Source organism: Haemaphysalis longicornis, unplaced genomic scaffold (assembly GCF_048455015.1).
Source record: "Haemaphysalis longicornis isolate Haplotype H1 unplaced genomic scaffold, Haemaphysalis longicornis Haplotype H1 scaffold_1, whole genome shotgun sequence".
NCBI lineage: Eukaryota > Metazoa > Arthropoda > Arachnida > Ixodida > Ixodidae > Haemaphysalis > Haemaphysalis longicornis.
Genome location: NW_027526203.1, coordinates 233,115,931 through 233,131,685, shown reverse-complemented (window position 1 = coordinate 233,131,685; position 15,755 = coordinate 233,115,931).

Genomic DNA, 15,755 nt, shown 5'->3' with positions numbered 1-15,755 from the left:
GGACGGGGAAAACTCGCTCTACCTCAAAGACTTCGAGACGGAGATCGAACGACCAGATGTGGCATCGCGCAGTCCGCCCCGTGTTCCCTTGGGCACTGGGCTGCAGGAGGTCACCGCGCCCAGCAGGATTAGTGGATTGAGCAACTCTCTTTCTGTGGACGGTCTTCTCGACATTTGGCCATCGGTAACAAGCACAGCAACCTACATGCCATCCTCTGTAACACGCAAGGAAACGCCTACATGTAGTGCTCCCGACCTGTCGTTTCTTTCTGCAGTTGAAAACGAGCAGGTGCTGCTTCGGCTATCTAAAATGGTCGTGGAAAAACTCAGTGCGAAAAATGAGAAGCGGCGAGTCGACTTACGTGACGTTGGTGTCCAGACCATAGACGCAGACTCTTTCTCGTGCACGTACTCTGAAACTGGTGGCCTTGTACCTATTCGCGTGAGCGTGAGCACTCAGACTCTGTCAACAGGAGGAATCGTATCGCAACAGTTGTTCATCAATTGATGTTTCTTTCAATTGACTGTCATCGAATCTTCAATCAGGACTACTTCTTAGTTGGCCTGGTGTTACCATTATTCTGCCTACACTTCTTTTTTCCCCGGTTGTTTGCCAGGAATCCTGCTTTGAAAAAAAAAAACGGTGAAAGAAACAGCTGTTCCTCAAAACGCGAACTTGCAAAGTGTCTCATCGTGGTGTGCTTCAAGTGCTGTGCACATGTGCCAATAAAATAGGGGTAAGCACTGTTTTTATGCCTCTTTTTTTAATCATCTTGCTTCAGAACTGAATTCTGAAGTTAAGCTGTACCCTTTTGGGCTGTTGAGTTTCGTTCCAGTTAGTCTTCAAGCAAGTGCAAAGCGCTTTGTAAACCGAGACATGCATATCGCGACTACATACTTTGTACTAGCGACAGCACCCGGAGAGGCCCGGGCGTGCCATTTTAGAACAGGTAAACCACACATTGAGTAAACTACTTGATATTCATAAAACTACGATTCGCTGGATTAGGTGTTGTTTGAGACAATCCCTGATATAAGTTTGTACACACGGGTGCACGTTAAACGTATGAACAAAAACTGGTTTGATATGTGCAGGCAATGACGACAAAGCCCACTCTCTCGCAAATGCTCTCTCAATCTTAACATTACTAACTTTTAAAAAGAGTGTAATTAATTAGACTTTTATTGAGTTGGCTGCACCATGCCGGAATGTATCCCCAAAATTTCAAAACTCTATATCTAGACCTCTGGGATGAGTACCACATCTTCCCGTGTTCACCTGGGGTGCTATTCCAGAAGGCCCGAGTTTGAGCGAAACTCGGGCAAGGCGGAGTTGTGGTGAAAATAATAAGCTCATGATTATATTCCGGGGCAGGGTTAAAGAGCTTTAAAAATGCGATTCATGCTATTTGCTGATTATTGAGGGTACTTAATTGGTCCAGGGCAGCGCACACCAAGGATGCGCGACTAGGGAGTGGCACATCTTTCAGTGCGTTCTCTCGCTCCACTGTTGCACTGGTAGCTACTGGGGCAAGCAAATCCAACTACTTTATTTTTATGTAACTTTTACTTTTTTAATCTGGTTTTAAGGTTCATTTTATTTTTTATTCCAGGCATTCATATGAGCTGTTTGTTTAAAATTTTTCTTCCTAAGAAGCCGTTTTTGCCGTCGGTGGCAGGCAGTGTAATCACGTGACTATGGCTGACTGGGAAAAAAAGCGGGTGATGGAAGCGCACCACATTCAAAACTGCTGCTCGTATTACGCTGTCGAAACCCTCCTCTTTTCGACAGAAAAATTTCTTGATTGATTGTGGGGTTTAACGCGCCGACGCTTCACAGGCGATGAGGCGCGCCGTAGTGGAGGGCTCCGGATTAATTTTGACCACGGGAAGATCTTTAACGTGCGCCGAAATCTCGAACACACGGGCGTTTTTGCTTTCGCCTCCATCAGAAAAGCGGCCGCGCTGCCGGGAATTGAACCCCCGTCCTCGTGCTCAGCATCAGAACGTCGACACAAAATTTCATCTGTGCACTCCGGTCTGCTTACATGCTTTTAAGGCGAAAGCCTGGCGATACGTATTAGCAACTTCTTTTCTGATACACTGGACTTGCGCGTTTGTCTTCGCTTTCATTTCTTTGTCTTTTGGCACGGATTACTTCAAACGGCTTCTTTTCAGCTATTAGGTGTTTGCGCCAGTTTCTTCTCTTTCATTTGTTCGTCTTAGTGTGTGAATTACGTCAGCAAGCGCATTGAAACACGCCACAGCCTACCTAGAATCGGGGTTCTGCGAAGGTGGTGTGCACCTGTCCTCCTCCGTGACGTCATGTTCAGGTATTCACGTTGCACGCACTATTCTACAACTGTTACTTTACCAATTCACTGTGTTATGAATTATGCGAACCCGGCACATTAGCTCCTCAAAGCTCCCAATTGCGGGCCAATCCCGCATGTGGCCATGTGTTACGAAGGAAGCAATAGCTAAAAGGACAACTTTTCAGATTTGTTTGCTTTATTTCCTTCTGCTCTTTACCGCTCTTGCCCAAGACGCTCCTCACACTCGTTTTTTTTTTTTTGTTCGTAGAGTTCAATCCGCTCACAACCCCCTCTTCCTTCGTGCCCTTCCCACTCCCGCTTACACTCCCTCTGGCGACACGTCGTTACTTTAATCCTTAGCTCTCCCCTTTACTCGCTTTCAATGCTCTGCTCCCTACCACACGACGGTGACGCTGAACAAAACCCACCAAAATATCTAAAGATCTCCTCTGACAATAGACAGGCGCCGTTTATTTTATTGTAGCGAAGATAATGTCACGTGCAACAGGCCACCAAGCCATCGGGGTATGCGGCGTACCACCACCAACCATGTGTAAGGGGAAAGTAGGATTATGTTCAATGCAGACGCGGGGATATGCGCCAAAGACGGGTCAAGGGAAGAATATAAACCCCATAAGGTGCATCCGCGAGAAACGAGATGCCTTATCTCAACGCTTGGATGTGTGTTCCTATCGGCTTCACATCTGCGAATAAACCACCTCAACCGGCTATCCGTGCGTCGACTGTCTTTTTGACAGTATATGTAATACGTATAAGATATACTGCAATTAACATTTTCACAAGAAATGCGCGTCACGCAACTCCTCGAGGGAAACTGTCTGCCGCACTGATGATGAACAAAATGCACTGTCACGCAACGCCTCGTTCGAAACTGTTTATCGAGCAGACGATAACTGAAGTGCACGCTCCGGCTGCAGAAGGATAGACGGTCGGTAAGAACCTGCGGAAGCGATGTTCGCCAAACCACCTAAAAGAAAGGCGAGGTCAGGGAAACACGTCTCCACCGATCATTATGTGCACACACCGGCTGACGGCCGGCTGGGGGCGGCCGGTGGGGCGGTCGCCACCAACGCTTCTGTAGAAGCTAGCCGTCGCGTACAACCGCAGCGCACACAGCACTTGCTCCTCGGTGGCCATGGAGCGAAACCCTCCTCTAAGTAGTCTCTAACAGGGGTCTGTCTTTAGACGACTGCACAATCAATGCACAGCACTTTTCCTGAGATAAAAACGAGATGGAAATTCCTCTTCCGTGTAAAAGACCTGTCGGGGTAGAAATTAGCCTGCTGCGGCGACCATAAAAATAACCCACGCCGCAACAGCGGCCGCCGCAGGCATCCTGAGTTCAACTCGGCCGTGTAATACCCCTGTCACACGCGCCAACCTAATGTCATTTTAGACGAATGAGATTCGTTTCAAATGACATTCGTCTGCTGTCACACGGGCTCAGTCTAATGACATTCGCTGCGAATGACATTCGGTACCGAATGAGTCCAGAGAACTCATTCGACTGTGAATTCGGACCAACTGCGTACTCTCAACAGCAGAAGACCAGAAAAAAATATCTTTAAAAAAATAAGAAACTTAGTTTGCCACTTTTTATTTGATCTTGCCTGTTTTAAAAGCTTTCGCTTGCTTTATTGAGCACTTTGAATGAATTACTTCCGCTTTCACTGTGACCGCATGGGTTCCCGGCTTTTCCAACTTTCAACCATTTCAACATGGCTGCCGTCGGCATGGGGACGGAAAATGCGCGCGCCCGCAATGCCGCGGGAAACCCAAACGAACGCACGCAATGGTCCGAGAGCGAGACGTTCGCTCGGCGACAGCCTTTTTCACGTCGCTCATCGCGGCGTCGTCCCCGCGCGCCGCCATGTTTGTGGACAAATTGCGGTATGGATCATGGCGGATCTGCTTGTTATTTGTCTTGGCTTCGTATGACTTATTGCAACAAATTACGGCCTAAAAAGAGTGCGCATAACGCATGCTAAAGCATTTTAGATACTTTTTCTCAAAGTATAAACGCTTATCTGGATTACATCATCATTCCATGCAATTTCGAGTGCGCCAAGTATACTACCGATTGCCATTGACATCACACGTAAATGACATTTGGTTTGTTCGTGTAGCACCTATGCAGAAAACGAATGTCATTTGAAACGAATCTCATTCGTCTAAAATGACATTAGGTTGGCGCGTGTGACAGGGGTATAAAACCGTGCCCGTGTTTCCTCCGAGTTCTAATGTGAGTCAGACACTCCCAGACCATTCGCGGGCGCGGCGTACCATGGCGACCGCTTTGTGTGGGTGTAGCGTTGTAGCCACGAAGTCGGCATTTGATGCCCGGTATCAGAGACAGAACTTAGCACCAAACAAAAATGAAGTCCCCAGGCCACCGTCAGCCAATGGTGCCACAGTCGCGGGGGTGTTCGGTCCCTGAGTGAACTCAGGGACCAAACTGGAGTTCACTCTTGTTCGAGCAGACAGGAGAGGCCAAGACGACACGATTTTCCTACGGGAGCCTTCTTCATATACCGTGAAAACACAGTCGATGACAAATGACACAACTTCAACGTCTAAAACGCACTCGCCAATGCTCAAACACACTCTTGACACGGGACGATTTCTGATAAGCGCCCGCCGTGCACACTCAACCGAGCCGTAAACAGAAGCCATATGGTCGGGAACAGGGCGCGTTCCGTTCGCTACAGTGAACCCCTTTGATTACGTGGTTTGTGCTGGCGCAGAGCTGCACTGGGTCTACCCTCAAACCACATAGCAAACATAATGAAGTGGAAGAACAGAATTCCGAGAAAGACGGACCGCCCCGCCCCGGGCGTGGCCAACAGCGAGGCTGGGGATTTCAGAGTAGTAGTGGGGTTATCTAGTTTATTCTAGGGAATGAGTATTGCAGTTCGATTTCAGATGGTGTGTCATGCGGAAGATAGCACAAACCGTACTTTATCGACGTAAACCGTCCCAATACAGCGCGCTGAACATGGCAGGCGTGCTGCGCGCGATGCCGGCGGTTTCGCTCGAAGTGTATCGGAAGCTCCACTATCACTACTCTCATAACCCAAGCACTGGAAACTCTGGAGTAGGCAGAACTCGGGGCTTCTGGAATAGCGCCCCTGATTATGTGTGTAATTTTAGAAAATCCCGCTAGCCCTTTATGCGGGTTTCTTTGGATGAAATCCTGAAATGAGTTTTCGGGTATACGTAGAGATAACCTTTATAAGCAAAAAGCAATTACATATTTAAATGGGCTGAAGACACATTGTGGAATCAGTGAAAACATAGAATTTAGTTGCACATTCTGATTCCCCCAATTAATTGTTTGTTTAGGGAAAACCTTGTACGTCGGGTTTTGTGAATTCGAATGCGGAACCTATACCAACAAAATTTAGTTCGGTGTCTGAAGGGGGTGTACAAAATAATCACGAATTTCCGAAAAAAATACCCCTTTTCACTGTTCCACATGAGAACGTCACGGTGCCCTCGGGCGGCTCCTAACTTTACTTTTAATGAACGTCTGCTTCGCTTCAGCCCGCACAACACGCTCAGCGAACTACTGGAGGGGTAGCGTACGTACGTCCCACGTACTCCTACAAGCAGGTGCCTTCTTAAAAACATTGGTCTGCCCATCCCCTCTCCTGAACACTATCTGCAACGCATCCCCCCGTCCATCCGTCAATGCCCCAAGATGGGCCCGGAACCCAACCACATCCACCCTTCCTTCACTCGGTCATGTGGCGGAGCCCGGGTGAAGCTCCTCGATGAACTCTGCGGCGCCGACTCCCAAACACGTTCTACCGACATCGCCCTGTCTGTCGACCACTCGCACGCCACCCTCGTCACACTGGACTCGAACGGACATGTCGCAATCGCCGCCACCTATCGTGATCTCCCCGTCATCTCGGCAGAATCGCTTTCCATCGCCCATGCCACCCCTACATACTTCACCATAATTATGTACTCCCAACAAGCCTGTCGTCTGTAACCAGCCGGCCTTGCGCCGCCCCAAGCTCTCTCCGTCCTGCAACGCATTCCCGAAGGCATTGACGTTCCCATCATCTGCACCCCGGGACGTGCTGGGCTTGCAGGGAATGGGGAGGCTCATGCCGCAGCCAGCGATCTCCTCACCCGCACTGCCGTATGCAAGGATTCACACCGCCGGCCGCCCACTCTTTCCTTCAAGTGCTACCTCCACTGGATTCTACTAAAATATCTCTCTTCGCCCACAACACAAACACCAGATACCTCCCTAACACAAAACTACCGAGCTACCGAGCTCACGTCTATCGGCGAGCAAACAGAACTTTCTACAATCATACTATCCTCTTCCGCATATTACAATTCCTTATTCCCCACAACTGCCCACTATGTTACGCCTGCCGCACAACCTGCCACCTTGTATATTCATGTCCCCACCACAACCACCCCAGCCAGTCCCCCTTCCTTGAGCGGTGGAGTCTACACTGACAAACTCGGTGCCGTAGCATCAGCTCACCTTGGACGCGGCGCAGGTCCGCGGCCTCCTGGACCGAGGTGGCTGACCACATGCACTTCCCTCCCTGTTGTTTGCTCAATAAAGACGTTTTACCACCACCACCACCACTACCACCTTTTCACTCTTTCAGTTGTACACTTTTAAAAAATTCCAGCTACATTGAGCCCTTACAGCATGATAGCAGTGTAGGTACTACTGGCATATCAAATATCTAGGATCAGCAGTTTGGGTGGGTGTTGATATCACCTGTGTGGCTCTTTCACCCCGAACGGCGCCCGATTTGAAAAAAATCCTCTCCCCCGTTAAAAGGCATTTGAGGACAAAATCCTTATTTTTTGCGTATAAGTATGGGTAACAGAACAAATGAACACATCTAAGGACAAAAGGTTATGCCGAGGAATAAGTAAAAAAAAAACGCTTAATTTAATCCCCAGTCCACATTCGCTTCATTGAGCTTCGTTAGGGTGAAACAGGGTAACAGATCTTTAGAAATTTGTACAGGTTGCACATCAGTAAATTGATTGATTGATTTTAGGGTTTAACGCGCCGACGCAACGCAGGCGATGAGGCGCGCCGTAGTGGAGGGCTCCGGATTAATTTTGACCACCTGGGGATCTTTAACGTGCGCCGAAATCGCGTACACACGGGTGTTTTTGCTTTTCGCCTCCATCAGAAAAGTGGCCGCCGCGGCCGGGAATCGAACCCGCGCCCTCGTGCTCAGTGCACATCAGTAAAGACAATTGATATCTCAATGGAGAAGGCAGATAATTTGAAATTTGTAATAACACAAGTTACTCACTTAGGGGTGTAATATCCAAAAAATCCAGCCGCCATCATCTCCACACTAACAGACATTTACCTCCGAAATTTCAAGGTTCCAGATCCAGCAGTTTCGGCTGGGCGTTGTTTAGTAAACAGTCGGTCAGTTGGGCATTTGTATTTATAGATACAGGTTACTCTAAGAACGTAATATTTTTGTTGTTTCCCTAACCAGAGGATCAAACTGATTTGAAAGGCACGCTGAAGCAGTTTTCCGCTCTGTACTGACCCCTGATAGAATATCTCTGTACTTATACTACGCAGCTTCAAATTATTGCTTTGTATACACACCTGCACCGCAATGCACAGCCACCCTGGCTGAGGTATTTACGCATGGGCCAAAACGAAGCAACAGGGCCTTCCTGGCCTGCATTTCCCAAACTGTTCGCAAAACATTACAGGCTGTCTGACATCCTCACGAATGGCGGAAGCACCTTCTTTAGTAGTTGCACGACTTCTTACTGCCTCGCTAATGGCCCACTACGAGGGCTCGCACACTGAGAAACGAGAATAAGCCACAGTTTTTCGGAACCCTTCTCACTATTTGCTATCTTTGTTACGGACTTTCTGTAGCAGCGTGATTTATAAGTTTCGCGGCTAGATTTTTCCCAAGGTGAAGTCTCCATCTGTTAAGCTGGACTTGAAGTGGGCTTCTCACTCCTTAAGTGCCTCAATACGGTACCTTCCTTCTCGTGTTGTTGTAGGGATCGAATGGAGAACAAAGCGAACAGAGGGAGCCACGGAAACAATAACTACGGGCTGTCCCCTGTTACCTCGTTGATTCGGCAGCCCTGTGCACGCGTGCGCAAGGGGTGCCATGGTTACCTGTCTTGCGCATCCTTCATCCGGGCTTTTCGATGGCTAGCACAAGCTCCACTTGAGACCGATTGACCCTCTGATGTTTTCCGAGGCGTTACGGTCGCGGGAATGCAATGGGTGGAGGTTTCGCCACGATAGGATTAAATTGTCAGTTATTTGTTCAGATTATTCTGACGCTTTTACCGTGGAGGGCCCCGAGTCGCCGAAAACTGGCGTCGCCGGTAGCGTTGAAATGGGCCGAAACCGTGAGCGAAAGTTTCCGCGGCGCCATTTTGCGGCGCCCGCTGCACCCTCCGGGATTGTAACGCGCTGCACCAACAGATGGCGTGCGGACAGGGTTCGAAGTTTTTTTCCTACCGGAAAGCTTTTGTGTGATGTTGTAGTCGTACTCAGACTCTTTACTTGATTTTTACTGAGAGGGACGGTATGGGGGCTCCCCTAATGTCTACCCCTCCCCTAATGTCTCTGCATGTGGAAAAGTCGAAACGCTCGAACATCTCCTTTCGAACTGTTCCACACCCCCCCCCCCCCCCCCCCCCGCCCCCGCCCTCCCCTTACCAGATGGTGTACACTGGGCTCGACCTGGCTATCTAATGGTCCAACCTCCGGACTCCAACCTGACTATCCAACGGGTTGACACGGCTAGGACTGCTTCGGTCACCGGAACGCCGGTCACCACGCCCCCCTAAGGGTCCTTTAAGGGCCCAGTCAAACGTTTGTCTCTCCTCTCTGTGCTCCTATTGATTTTGAAACATCGATGAATATTTTAAGGGTCTGTAGGGGAGTGTTGAGCCTCTTCTCTCGATTATTGCTTAGATTTAGGTTGAAGATTCCATATCCAATTTCTGATGTAAAAGGGTGTTGCATTTTTATGAAGAGAGTGAATCACGGAGAAGCTCTGAGTGAACAGAAGGAGGAGAAGGAAGACGAGGAACTTTCGGACGCCATGTTAGTAGTATAAAGCAATTCAGTGTAATGTAAATACAGTGATGCTTTCTTTCCGGCGGCTTTGGAGTCTTTTTTTCCACGAAGGGCATTTTGAAGCTCAACCTAAAGTAACTTTTCTATGCACATGAGGATAATACGGGGGGGGGGGGGGTGAATGACTTCCAGCGCTCACAATAAGGGCGCGCAAGAGAGAGAAAGAGAATAAACTTTATTTTTGCCCATTCATTGTAATTGTGGTAACTCCGGACCTGTTGTGGATGTCCTCAGTCCAGGATTCCCTTGCAGTCGGCCGACCGCCCCATACACACCAGCCGAAGCAGAGAGCAGTGGTCGGAGCTGGTCAGCGTCGCCGCTGTCAAGGGGTAGGGTTCGGACTGGGAGGGATATCTTGGGTATTTGGGCATGCCCCTACTACGTGGCATAGAGTTCCTGATGTGGGGGCAGAAGATGCATTAAGGGTCCGAGATTTGGCGAACGTTAAATATCCACAAGTGGTCAAAATTAATCCGGAGCCCTCCTTTGCGGCACGCCTCATCGTCTGCGCAGCGTCAGCAGTTCAGCCTCATAATAAAAAAAGATTCATTGGGGTGGGTATTGGGTGGGGAATAATTTGTGCCAAGGTGTGTTGTGGGGAAGTGTTTGAAGCAGGCGAAATATGATTTCTTCCTCTGGGGTGATTTGATTATAAGGGGGGGGGGGGGCAGTTGGCAGGTTATTCGGTAGTCGAAGAGTATGTAATTGTACGTGAGCAGGGGTTGGGACGTGTAGTAAGTGGGGGTGCTTGGGATAGGGCTATGGCTGTCCGCAATGACCCGGTGTACCGCTTCTGTAGCCGCGGTATGTGCCGCTTGACTTCCGACTATGCCTGAGTGACTTGGTGCACAGATAACGCAGAGGTCAGGTATAGGTGAGTCGTCTCCTTGAAAGTATGGAGGGGTGCTGGCGCTTAAACCTGCAAAAAGAAATGAAAGAAAGTGTATGTAACAGACACGCCTGTGCGAAACACCTCCCGTTACTTGGCAAACGGGGAACCAGTTCATTTGAACTCGTCCAGGAAAACTCAGGAACGACAAAGCAAGTATAAAGCAAACGCAGAGGGTGAAGGGTTTGCAGTAAATGGCGAGCGGCGAGCCCACAGCAGCGCCTGAAGCCACTGGATACAGCAATACTGCCTTGCGTGCATACGGAGAAAAAGTAAGGTTCGTTGTAATCTCCAAGTGTATCTCTTATGCCCAGTAAATAACGTTTTTCACCACCACCACCACCAAATGTATCGAACTCGGTCATAGGAATTCTGTGCCATGGACCTATGGTTGACCACCGAATAGCTGCCAAGCCCGGGGTTTCAATTTTTCGCAGCGCGATTCAAAACGCAGCGCGATTCAAATTGGCCGGGCGGGAGCTTGTTAAATATCATCATCACGGCGCTTGAAGACGAAGAGCAAGGAGACTTCCTTCGCGCGAGCGCATGCTACTTCTACTTCTTCATTAAACGTTCGTTGTTCCATGTCGCCACTGGTCTCGCTCGTCTGAACATAGGAATTCTGTGCCATGGACCTATGGTTGACCACCGAATAGCTGCCAAGCCCGGGTTTTCAATTTTTCTTTTAATTTGGGGGCTATAAAAGCACCGAAACCACCCCTGAGCTATGAAGCATGCAATTTCGGAGGGCTCCCGATTAATTGCAACCACCTGGGAATAAATCAATAGGATTTAGGGGAAATCCCCAAGGTGGAGTGACTTTCTGTGAAGGAAAGATTCAGATGCACCTTCATGCAGCCAATCATGGACCAGGACAAATTTTTCTTCAACTGCGAAGTTTCTAAAAAAGCTGTATAGCTTTCCCTTGTAGCCGTATGGCTGCATTGAGGTGGATGTCAAACTTTCCTTCTCATCTGGGAATCTTTAGCGTGTGCCGAAACCATGATACACGGGCCTTCTCGTTTTTAGCCTCCAACTGAAAAACTACCGCCACAGTGGCATTCGAACCCGCATCCTTGGGCTTAGTAGCTGGAGCCACTGATAGAATGCGGAGGGTAATACCAGGGTTTCTATATGGTGGCGCTTTAGGAATGTGAGCCAGGAGGGGAACCACAGGGGAGGGGGGCAGGCTTCTCCGGGTACTTCCCTGATATGTTAACAGACATTGTTTTCAGTGACTCGCCCAGGCGAGGCGGAGAATGGTAGATAGAAGGGCGGTCGTGTCCGTCTGCGCAGCAGCGGCCTCTCAGCGATGTTGCAGTTGAGGCCCGTCCGGCTAAACATTAACACATGCACAGTATAAGTATAGGCATCTTCTGTACATAGCCATTTATTCATTTCTCCGCCATCTTCATCTCTCTTGTCCTCTATCCACGCTCTTTCCTCCCCTTTCCCTTCCCACACACAGAATAGATGGCCAGATAGTACCATCAGGCCCACCTTTCTGTGTTTTTTTTTATTTCAATAAAATTCATCTCTCTCTCTCTCTCTCTCTCTCTCTCTCTCTCTCTCTCTCTTGTTTTGAGCAGTACTTACCGGCAAAAAGCACAGTGATGACTTAACGTACTTATATAAACTATTGATGGGTGTCTGAAAATACTTTCAAAAGACCCCGAAAAAACTTTTCAACTTCCCCATCATCTGAAACGGTTTTAGAACATCCATACCTATAACGGGAAGTTTCCCACCAAACGAGCGACCCACCGACGCGTAGCCAGAGGTTTTGTACAAAGCTGTTCTTTTTAAGCTTTTGTCTTCAAATTCAGCGAGTACATATATTCTTTCCGTCGTGCAGGGGATCTGACGTGGGACATTGCGAAATTACTCACCTAGGAAGTTAAAATTGCTCACTGGGTTTTCACGAATTCACGATGATCTCGCTGGCCCGTTCAGATGGCAAACCGGATTTTCCTAATGCGCGCGACACAAAAACAAACATAAGTGTTTTGCCCTAAGCAGTACATGGGCCAATCTAGATTTGTTGCCTGGATAACGGGGGCGTCTGGATAAATCTTGATAACTTAGGTGTTTTTACGCATTCCTCGATATGCTTTTGGCCCGTCTAGATATCGAATCGATTGTGTAGCTGCGTGGCCTGCTGTGTTAGGCAAAAAAGGTTATACTCACGAGGTTCCTTTGCATTGCTAGCGGTTTTCGTCCAAACAAAATGCTACCGATATCTCCCACAATGTGCACTTGTCCAGGCCGGGAACTCTCTTTCCTTTGCATTGCTTAAGTGCTGGCAGCATTTCCTCCAGGGGTAGTTACTCCTCGATTTCTGCATGCGGTGTGACTTCATAGTTCCTATAATTCAGTAAATGGGGGGCAAGTTACATACTTGTCCTGAATTTCGAATTAGGCGCTCGAGCGTGTAAGCCTCTTTTAGGCTGATGAGGGCTTCAATTCGTTCCGAGGAACGGTTTTGATTACTTCCGGGTCATTAGTTCTCGTATAGAGCCGCCAATTTTTGCTGTTACGAAAGGCTTCTTTCTGTTAGTCATTTTAAACGTTTACTTCCACGTTGGTCTGCGGAAGTTTGAATGTGCTCATTAGGTTGGTCACTTCACAGTCCAAGGTTGCTGTTTTTGTAGACTCCCTCGTTTACTGGTGCTTTCCTCGCATACAAAAAGTGCACAAAGTGTCTGTCTATACGTGATTCTTCTTCAGTGCGTTAACGTATTGGTATTTACTTGTTCGGTTTAAAAATTGGTTGGTTTCTCACAAGGTTCCGTTCTCAGACACCTCTTCGTTCATTTCGCCATCAAATATGTAGCGCACACGCTTGAAGAAGAAACCGCAGCCAGATTTACCTTCTATGCGCATGATATTGTTACGCAGGCGGAGCATACGGATGAGAAGTTAGAACAGCGAGGGGAGAAAAAAGGGGGGTGGGGGCGATGAGTTCAAAACAGAAAAGAGGGAGAGATGGGAGGGAGGAAGCAAATCTATAGGTTAACTGGGAGTAGGGCAAGTAAACGTAATAAAACAGGCAAGTCGGTTGCTGACAACCGACGCCTCGATTCAAATGGAAATCCACTAATCATCATCATCAACATCGAGCGAGCGGCACGATTTGTGGCAGCGGCTGAAGCGCGTGGCGTGCGTTTAACGCGCGAAACGGTGCCGTTCACCCATCTTTGCGATGTGTTGTCCGGTTCTCCTTTTATTGTCATCATATGTGACAAGCGTGCTGTTGATATCAAACACTGTAAACAACCTTGGCGGGCGATTATTTTGCTTGGGAAAAGCAGATGGATTTACACAGTTATGCTGAAAATAAGTAAAATGCCATTGAAAAGTCACGAGGTGTTTCAGTCCTTTCAAACCCTGTTCACACATAGCGCGAACAGTGAGCGCTCGCATGGAGGACCACGCGGTGCGTCAGCTGCGGTGGCCTCCTTGCGGGGATGACCTGAACCCCACTGATAATGTCTGGGGAATAATGAAAATGCACCTCTCCAAAAGAAATGACTTCGGCCGCACTGCTGACGAGTTATGAAATGTAGTCAGAGAGGTTTGGGTACGTCTTCGCTCCCGCCCAGAAATTGTAAAGTCTCTTTACGACTCCCTTCCCCGACGCATTGGTGAGGTAATAGAAAGCGACGGTGACTTCGCTCACACCTATAGTCGGCTTGCAGTAAATCACTCGCTGTATCTCCTATATTTCTTTAAGAAGCGAATAAACCATCATGGTAGTTTTCAGCGCTTAATATAAACTGCAGGTTCGGCCCATCCCACATTTGCCTAAATGCCAATTTTCTTTAGAGCGATAAGATGAAAATAAAAAGACCGCCAGAAGACATATAAGGTTGAACGGCGCCGTTGTGCGAGATTAGCGCCTGTTACACGGTTTCGGCCGCTGCCACAAATCGTGCCGCTGGCTCAGAGTACCGATAAAAGCGCCACCGGGTGCCCTATTCGAGAGAAACGAAGCGCCGTGGGCGAAATCAAGAAAAGTTGCATGCATTTACTAGACTAGAACGCGCATGCGCGCTCAGCTATCTCGACAGCAGGAGCTCGGACAAAAGGCCTCGCGCCGATAGTTATCACGCACCGTTCCCTTGGTCCGATTTATTTTGCGACCGACAGCACATGGTAGATATTGGAGCGAACAATGCATTCAGTTTGTTTATGTGTGGCCGCGCCTGGCTGTGTTATCTGGGTTCATAGCGAAGCGCGTGTTACCTTCCCTTTCTTTTGTATGCCGCGCATGCTATCTTGTTTGATAGGGAGAGTGTATCATCCCATTGTCACTAGGGTAGAATGTTCTGTTTTGATCACCAATGTTATGGGCGTGATGCTACTGTTCCAGAAGGAATCACGCGGAGAGATAGATGGTCGCCGGGCAAACGGCGCGGCATTCGATTCGCCGACACACGCCCGAGCACGTCACTTTGTTGACTGCCCCTTCGCCGCTTGTGTATTCTTTGAGTTCTTAGCGGAGCACAAGGTCGCTCCAATAAACTTTGTTGCTGGAAGAAATCTGCGTCGTCCTTGGCTACGCGACAATATATAGGCTGACTCCTGGTACAGGCCGAACCGGCGACACGCGCTATCCCACTCCGAAGCTGAGCATCGTCGTTTTCTTCTCCCTTTACGATGGTTGAGCTCCCACTCCTTCCTGTCGGCGGAGCCTCATGAGAGATGGCCAAACCAGTTAGTAACATACCCAGACCAGCCCAGCACATTGCTGCAATCATCATGGCATGTTACTATATGTGGTATAGGCTGAGGCAGGGGACTGCACCTCGAAGGAATCAGTGCAGATGGAGTTGCAGGTTGTTCTTCCGGCCTAACGAGACTATCAGTGTAAACTGTGAATGTTAAAGCCTCTCAGTCACCAACACCTGAGATATTGCACTCCGGTCAGCGTTGTTTCCACGCTAGAGAACTACACACGCTCGTGGCTAAGGCGTTGTGCCGCTGAGCCCAAGGACGCGGCTTCGATTCCCGGCTGCGACGGCCGCTTTCCTGATGAGGGCGCAAAGCGGAAAACGCCCGTGTGTTCGAGATTTCGACGCGCGCTAGAAATCCCCAGGGGGACAAAATTAATCCGGAGCTCTCCACTACGGTACACCTCATCGCCTGTGTAGCGCAGGCGCGTTAAACTTTATCAATCAATCAACCTCAACACACACGAGGGAAATCAAAGGTTAATCTACGGGAACTCGGCGCTGAAGCCTCATATCATACATACATGGATAACCCCCGCTAACTCCATCCCCTAGTGCAACACTCGCTGCACGATGAATCTGTTTCATTAACTTTGTAAATCCCTCATTTTTCTGGTGGCATGTGACTCCTAACAAATGGCTGCCTACCCGCGTGCGAAGCAGCAGACCTG